At 47.4% G+C, this 8,548-nt stretch overlaps 1 protein-coding gene across 1 annotated transcript in view; it reads left to right on the forward strand.

Moving 5' to 3' along the window:
* The window catches only part of ppm1e (protein phosphatase, Mg2+/Mn2+ dependent, 1E), a 127,987-nt gene that overhangs the window by 85,636 nt on the left and 33,803 nt on the right, over window positions 1-8,548 (forward strand). The gene's annotated exons all lie outside the window — the stretch shown is intronic.

Genomic DNA, 8,548 nt, shown 5'->3' on the forward strand with positions numbered 1-8,548 from the left:
TGTGTCTGGGTACTGTGTCTGGATACTGTGCCTGGATACTGTGCCTGGATACTGTGCCTGGATACTGTGCCTGGATACTGTGCCTGGATACTGTGCCTGGATACTGTGCCTGGATACTGTGCCTGGATACTGTGCCTGGATACTGTGCCTGGATACTGTGTCTGGGTACTGTGACTGGATACTGTGCCTGGATACTGTGACTGGATACTGTGTCTGGGTACTGTGTCTGGGTACTGTGTCTGGGTACTGTGTCTGAATACTGTGACTGGATACTGTGACTGGATACTGTGTCTGGATATTGTGTCTGGGTACTGTGTCTGGGTACTGTGTCTGGTTACGGTGTCTGGGTGCTGTGTCCGGATTCTGTGTCCGGATACTGTGTCTGGTTACTGTGCCTGGATACTGTGTCTGTTTACTTTGTCTTGTTACTGTGTCTGGGTACTTGTCTGGGTACTGTGCCTGGATACTGTGTCTGGTTACTTTGTCTTGGTACTGCGTCTGTGTACTGTGTCTGGATAATGTGTCTGGCTACTGTGTCTGGATACTGTGTCTGGCTACTGTGTCTGGGTACTGTGTCTGGGTACTGTGTCTGGGTACTGTGTCTGGGTACTGTACCTGGATACTGTGTCTGGGTACTGTATCTGGGTACTGTGCCTGGATACTGTGTCTAGGTACTGTGTCTGGCTACTATGTCTGGATACTTTATCTGGGTACTGTGTCTAGATACTTTGTCTGGGTACTGTGTCTGGGTACTGTGTCTGGATACTGTGTCTGAGTACTGTGTCTGGCTACTGTGTCTGGGTACTGTATCTGGGTACTGTGCCTGGATACTGTGTCTCGGTACTGTGTCTGGATATTGTGTCTGGATATTGTGTCGGGATATTGTATCTGGATACTGTGTCTGGGTATTGTGTCTGGATACTTTGTCTGGGTACTGGGTCTGGATACTGTGTCTGGATATTGTGTCTGGATATTGTGTCTGGATATTGTGTCTGGATACTATGTCTGGATACTGTGTCTGGATATTGTGTCAGGATACTGTGTCTGGATATTGTGCTTGGACACTGTGTCTGGGTACTGTGTCTGAGTACTGTTTTTGGCTACTGTGTCTGGGTATAAGTATTAAAATGCCCTGAGATATGAGAGGAACTGCCCGTCAGACTGCTGAGAAATGAAATGTTCCTGCTTCTAGCAATGTGTACATTCTCCATCTTCCAGAAACAATGTTGTGTATTGTCTTTCTCTCCAGCCTCTGTGAGATATTAATATTTGGTATCTATTGACTGTTTGCTGCAAGCAATCGGGGAGGGGACGGGGACTTTGTTCTGGGGTGTTCTTGGATGTGCATTAGCATAAATAGTGCATATTGCAAAGGTTGCCGTGTGGGTGGAATAGTCTCTGATTGAGACATTCTGTGACAAGTCTGATGTGTCACCATCACACTCACTGCCACACAACGTGAACCTCATACTTAATACTTAACTCCTCAATTAGTGAGAGCACCAGCAGCTCTCAGAATACAGCAGATCATTTCCCAGAGATCAAGAGAGCTTGTCTCCAATCACTGATCTCTCTGTTTTATACACAAGGTGAAGTCCACCCTTAACTCATTCCTTATTAAAAATTAATTCATGGGATATGCGTGCCACCAGCATTTTATGCCCATCTCTTGTTGCAAATAGGGATTGGTGTGGGGTGAGCTGCCTTCTGGAACCACTGTAGTGAGTGTGCTGTGGGTTGACCCACAATGCCCTTAGGGAGGGAATTCCAGGATTCTGACGCTGTGACAGTGAAGAAATGATGATATATTTCCAAGTCAGAATGGTGAACAGCTTGGAGAGGAACTTGTAGAGGCTGATGTTCCCATGTATCTGCTGTCCTTGTCCTTCTAGATGGAAGTGGCTATTTTTCTTCTATTAATGCCTGGGATATGGGTATCACTGGCAAGAGCAATATTTTCTTCCCATCTCTAATTGCATTCGAACAGAGTGCCTTGCTAGGCCACTTCAGAGAGTCATTGAGAATCAACCAGTTTGCTGTGGGCCTGGAGTCATATGTAGTACAGATCAGGTAAGGATGGCAGTTTACTTTCTTAAAGGACATTATTGGGGTTTCTAACAATTGACAATGTTTTCATGGTTAGAAATCATTAGACTCTTAATTTCAGATTTTTATAGAATTCAAATTTCACCATCTGCCATTGTAGGATTCAAACCCAGGTCCCCAGAACATTAGCTGGGTTTCTAGGTTAATTGTCGAGAGATAACAACACTTGGGTTTGGAAGGTATTGTCTAAAGAGTATTGGTGAGTTGCTGCAGTGCATCCTGTGGATGGTACAGTCTGCTGCTATTGAGCAGGGTGGGGGGATGGAGGGAGTGGATACTTGTGGATGTGGTACCAATCGGGCTGCTTTGTTCTGGATGTTTCTTGAGTGTTGTTGGAATTGCATCCATCCAGGCAAGTGGGGAGTATTCCATCACATTTCTGACTTGTGCCTTGTCGATGGTGGGCAGGCTTTGGGGAGTCAGGAGGTGAGTTATTTGTTGCACAATCACTAGCCTCTGACCTGATGTTGTAGCCACTGTGTTTATTAGCATCTCCTAATCTCTACAACCATTCTGCATCTGAAGCTTTGTTTCTTGGACATGGAAGTGACTCTTCTTATCCTCTCTGCTAAACACTCATTCCAACTGGTGACACTGGTCCATTCTCTGACCCTTGCTGGTTCCTTTAGACTCTAAGCCCCAACTCAATCACGTCACTCAGGTCTGAAGTTTAAGTGCTACTGCCCATTGGCAAGTTAAGCTTGATTCCTCCTGTTCTGTGGATCCATGGCTAGAATTCCTGGTGGTCACCAATCTGCTGCACAATCCTTCCAGGTAATGAATGAAGGTGGTTCGTGGAAGTGTGGAAAAGCTTGATGATTATAAACATTGCAGTTTCAATAATAGTTTTTGGAACGGTGGAGCAGAGCTACTGAGAGGTTAATGAAACACTTCACTGTGGTGGAGCCAAGGCTCTTTGTAATTACTGTGCTGAAGAGCAGAGTGTTAGGAAATGAGTTTGCACCTCTCAATTCCCCAAGTGGCGAGTTCCTCATCACAGTTAAATAATTACAGTACCAAAAAAAGACACATTTTTAATAAAGCTGGATAGAAAATCCTGTACCATCCATGTTAAAGTTGCTATTTCACCTGTTATTCTCAGCAGTGCTTTGCTGAGGATGTGCCCTCACATACACACAGACCGGAGTTTGGAGTCTCCGCAATAGGCTTGTGCTCCAGAGCATGGCGCTATGTGTTGGATCTGCCTTTGGACTGGAAACTAAAGAGGGGAGTTAACCCTGGTGTCCCAGGCCAACATTTATCCCCTAGTCAAAACTGGTCACTTTTTGCATTTCTGTTTTTGGGATCTTGCAGTGTGAAAATTGACTGCCGTGTTTCCTACATCTCAAGATTGACGAAAGTGCATTGAGATGTCCTGGGGTTGGGAAAGGTGTTATACAAATGCATGGTGTGAGATGCTGAAGCAAGCTCAGTAACAGAGTGACACTGAGCTCTGGCACCATCTCCAGACCAGAGTCTGTGTCAGCTTTGTGCCAACTGGAATGATTAAGATCAGGGTTCTCATGGGAATGTTGCAGGATCTGCTCATGAGCAATAAGTATTCAGACAAAGAATGGAGTGGGAGGAAGAGGAAAGAGAGAGAGAGAGAGAGTTGTTTAAACAACTGCAGCACCATGACAACAACAATACTGCTAAGATACAAATGCACTTTCAGAAGCTCCTATACATTTACAGCATGGAGTACCCGCAGCAGTGAAAGTGCTTCAGACTGATGGCTTATCATTTCACATCAGCATTGACTGTCTATTAGGGTTGACATCACTCTCTTCAAATTGCAAAGTGCACATCCTATTCCTCAAAACTAAAGAAGGCGTTCATAAGGTTCATGTTTGTGTAACATCTAATACCCACCATCAGTGCCAGCTGAAAGGATATAATTCAAAGAATGTCATTGTGCTGAGCTCAAGATTTCTGACTGCTTTCCTGACGTTTCTTGCTCACACTGTGTCTCTGTGAGAAATTTGCCAGGAAATGCCAAATTCTTCCATTGTTAAACCAAACCCTGCTCCGGTGGAGGTGACACATCCATGGTACTGTGAAAAGGAGAGCAGTAGGAAATTCTTCTGGTTTCTGGCTGTGGGATCTTGCTGTGCACAAAGTGGCTGGGGGTCCAGAGGGTGCTGTATATAGTTGTTGGTGCATGGATTGTCACACTGATGCTTTGCATTGGTGAGAAAATAATTATGGGACTTTAACTTTGGAATACATAGTATTCAAGGCACAAAAACAGACTGTTTGGCTCACGTGGTCATACTCCATAAATCCTCCATCCACCACTTCACGCTCCACCCTGTTCCCTCTCACCTTCTCTACATATCCTCCTGATCTGTTGTCCCTGATGTGCTTCCCCTCAGTGCTGTTCATACCCAGCACTTCCTGCCAGGCTGCACATTCACATTCAAGAGATGCGTCCTGAATTTCTTCATTAAGAATTAGTAACTGTCTTATACACTACCGGCCCCTGGTATTGGATTCCCAATGTCTTTCCCCATATCTCTGTCATCTGTTGGATCTTAGCCTTTACCTGGGAGCTGGTCTCACCAGCTTGGTTTGGTCTAAGATCAGGGACAGTGAAGATCTCTAGCAGCCATTAACACCCAGAGCACTGAGCTAACCCATTGTACAGTGGGAGTGACTAACCACCCAGAGAACTGAGCTAACCCACTGAGCTAACCTTTTTTTATTTCAAAAATATACTTTATTCATAAAATATTTTGATAATCTGTACAATTGGTCATGCCTTACATCCATAAACATTCCATTTCTTGGTATACAGAGACAGAGAATTCATTCATATATATCAGATCTGTGCGATTACATACTTAGCTGAGGTGTCAGCAGAGCCCAAATGACTGCGTGGGCCCCCTATTCTTCTTAGGCAGGCAGATGTTACACGGTGGCCTTTCCCCACCAAGCCTTGGCGGCAGCTGCCCCAAGCTTCAGCGCGTCCCTCAATACGTAGTCCTGGACCTTGGAATGTGCCAGTCTGCAACACTCAGTCGGGGTCAACTCCTTCAGCTGGAAGATCAACAGGTTTTGGACCGCCCAGAGAGTGTCCTTCACCTAGTTGATGATCCTCCAGGCACAGTTGATGTTCGGGTCGGTGTGCATCCCGGGGAACAGGCCGTAGAGCATGGAGTCCCGCGTCACGGAGCTGCTCGGGACAAATCTTGACAAACACCACTGCATTCCTCTCCAGACTTCTTCTGCGTAGGCACATTCCAGAAGTAGGTGTGTGACAGTCTCGTCCCCCCCACAGCCGCTTCGAGGGCAGCGTGTGGTGTGGCTGAGAGTCCGGTCATGCATAAAGGATCTCACAGGCAGAGCCCTTCTCACCACCAGCCCAGCCATGTCTTGGTGCTTGTTGGAAAATTCTGGCGATAAGGCATTCTGCAAAATGGCTTTGACAATCTGCTCAGGGAACTGCTCGATAGGATCCGCCCTCTCCTTTTCCCAAAGGGTCTCAAGGATACTATGTGCTGATCTCTTCCTGATGGACTTGTGATCAAAGGTGTTTTTCTTCATAAGCTTTTCCACGAAGGACAGGTGATACGGAATGGTCCAACTACTCGGAGCGTTCCACGGCAGCGAGGCCAGGCCCATCCTTCGCAACACCGGGGACAGGTAGAACCTCAGTACGTAGTGACACTTGGTGTTTGCGTACCAGGGATCCACGCACAGCTTGATGCAGCCACACACAAAGGTGGCCATTAGGGTGAGGGTGGCATTGGGTGTATTTTTTGCCCCGTTGCCCAGATCTTTGTACAGTGAGTCCCTTTGGACCCGGTCCATCTTTGATCTCCATATAAATTGGAAGATGGCCCGGGTGACTGCAGCGGCACAGGTTCTGGGAATAGGCCAGACCTGTGCCATGTATAACAGCAATGACAGTGCCTCACACCTGATGACCAGGTTTTTTCCCGCGATGGAGAGCGACCGTAGCTTCCATCTGCCCAGTTTCTGCCTCACTTTGCTGATACGCTCCTCCCAAGACTTGGCACACGCCCCAGCCCCCCTGAACCAAATACCCAGCACCTTCAGGTGGTTGGTCCTGACAGTGAAGGGGATTGAGGATTGGTCGGTCCAGTTCCCGAAGTGCATGGCCTCGCTCTTGCCTCGGTTTACCTTGGCCCCTGAGGCCCGTTCGAACTGGTGACATATGCACATGAGTCTGTGCATGGACAGCAGATCCGAGCAGTAAATGGTGACGTCATCCATGTACAGGGAGGCCTTGATCTGCAGGCCCCCACTGCCAGGAATAGTCACCCCCCTCAGGCTCGCATCCTTCCTGATGGACTCGGCAAATGGCTCTATGCAGCACACAAACAAGGCAGGAGCTAACCCACTGCGATTAACATCTGGAGGACTGAGCTAACCCACTGTACAGTGGGAGTGACTAACACCGGGAGCACTGAGCTAACCAACTGTACTGTGGGAGTGACTAACACCCGGAGCACTGAGCTGGAGCACTGAGCTAACCCACTGAATAACAGGAGCGACTAACACCTGGAGCACTGAGCTAACCCACTGAATAACAGGAGCGACTAACACCCGGAGCACTGAGCTAACCCACTGTACAGTGGGAGTGACTAACACCGGGAGCACTGAGCTAACCAACTGTACTGTGGGAGTGACTAACACCCGGAGCACTGAGCTAACCCACTGAATAACAGGAGCGACTAACACCCGGAGCACTGAGCTAACCCAGTGTACAGTGGGAGTGACTAACACCTCTGTTTCTGCTCAGCTTGAAACCGGGAACCTTTTGCATGTGAGCCGAACGTGATCACCACACACTACAGAATCACAACACCAATAAGGAAACTGTTTATTTCCTCAGCCCCGAACCCAAACCGCCCTCCTCCAACCTGAATTGTTGGCATCAGAATCCCATCTCTTTGCCCCCAACACTGTTCCCATCTCCCCTTCCAGAATGCAAACTCCAGCCCTCACTCCTCTCTTCCTGCACCTCAATGCCCCTTCCTCTATCTCACCATTGCTCAACTCCGTCAGCCCCTCCCCACTACTCCCTCCTCCAGAAACATAACTCCCACTCCCTCCAATCCAGCCTGATGAGAGGTCCCCTTGACAATTGACAACCCTGGTTTCTGCCTCCATTCAATGCTGACATACAATGCTACCGGCCCTAGACTGAACCACTTTCAGTAATCTCACATCGTGAAGAGCCAACAGGGGAAATGAATGGGGGTTTCAAGCTTTATTGCTGAAAGACTATATTTTATCGATTCAATGCAAGTCATTATCCAACCCTTTCTTCAAAGACATTGACGACGAGGTACAAAGACAGAGTAATGTAATTCTTTCGCCTGAATCTAATTCCATTTGAAGATTAATAAAAGCTATTGACAGAGGAACCTTTAGACAACGATTGAGATTCTTTTTAATGTAGTGTCTCTCAGTCTGTCAACGTCTCAACAATTGGTGAAGATTTAATGTCTGACTCAGCTCACGGTCAGTGCTGTGGGGAGTTAATCTCCATCTGACAGGCAAGTGATGAATTTGCGTATGGAAAATGGGATTCTACTGCATCAGAAATTCAATGTGGCAGCAGAGGAACAGGGCTTGTATGGAGTTTCTGATGTCAGTCACAGAGAAATGTTGAGGAGAGGTCGGAGTTTTCTGACCAGGAGGGAAAGTTCCGAGAGAGAGAGAGGAACTATCGCGAGGACACCCGTAAGAACCCAGTGGGAAATGTATTTTAACATGATCAAGTGTGTAAATGAGGTCCCAGATTCCTGTGAATGGCTGGGCTATTATAGAAAACGCTGAGCACAATCCTCAGCGATTAATGATGGGCAGAATGTAACCATAATTGTGTGAACAGTTGAGGGTGAGGATGTTTAGGAATGCTTGATTTTTTACCAATCTCAAATCCTGAGATGGTTCTCACTGAGAACTGTGTACATAGTTGGATGTCTCACTTGCTGTTACATCCTCTACCGAACGCACAGAAAACAAGGTGACTGACTCTCTAAAATGGTGAGCAATAACTGCACTGTCCTGTCGCTCCCGACAATGACACCTCATCATGCCTGTTGCTGAGCACTTGGAGCAAACCTCATTACATTTTGATCATAGATTGGGCCATTTGTGCTGCTGCCATTGTACTGGTAGCCCTGATATTGGACCCCTGACTACACCCTGTAGTCTGTATGGGTGTGTGTGTATGTGATTGTGAATATGTGGGAAGCGTGGGTGGGAAATGTTGCTGTGGATGTGGGTGTGTTTGTGTGGCTGGATGTGAGAGAGAGAGAGCACACAGGCTGTCGTGAGAGGAGAGAGTTGGGGATAGGGGAGAGTTGGGTTGAAGGGGGAGTTGGGGTGAAGGGAAGAGTTGGGGTGAGGGGGAGAGTTGGAGTGAGGGAGGAGTTGAGGTGAAGGGGGAGTTGAAGTGGAGGAG

The sequence above is a fragment of the Chiloscyllium plagiosum genome, chromosome 28 (genome assembly GCF_004010195.1).
Source record: "Chiloscyllium plagiosum isolate BGI_BamShark_2017 chromosome 28, ASM401019v2, whole genome shotgun sequence".
Lineage (NCBI taxonomy): Eukaryota > Metazoa > Chordata > Chondrichthyes > Orectolobiformes > Hemiscylliidae > Chiloscyllium > Chiloscyllium plagiosum.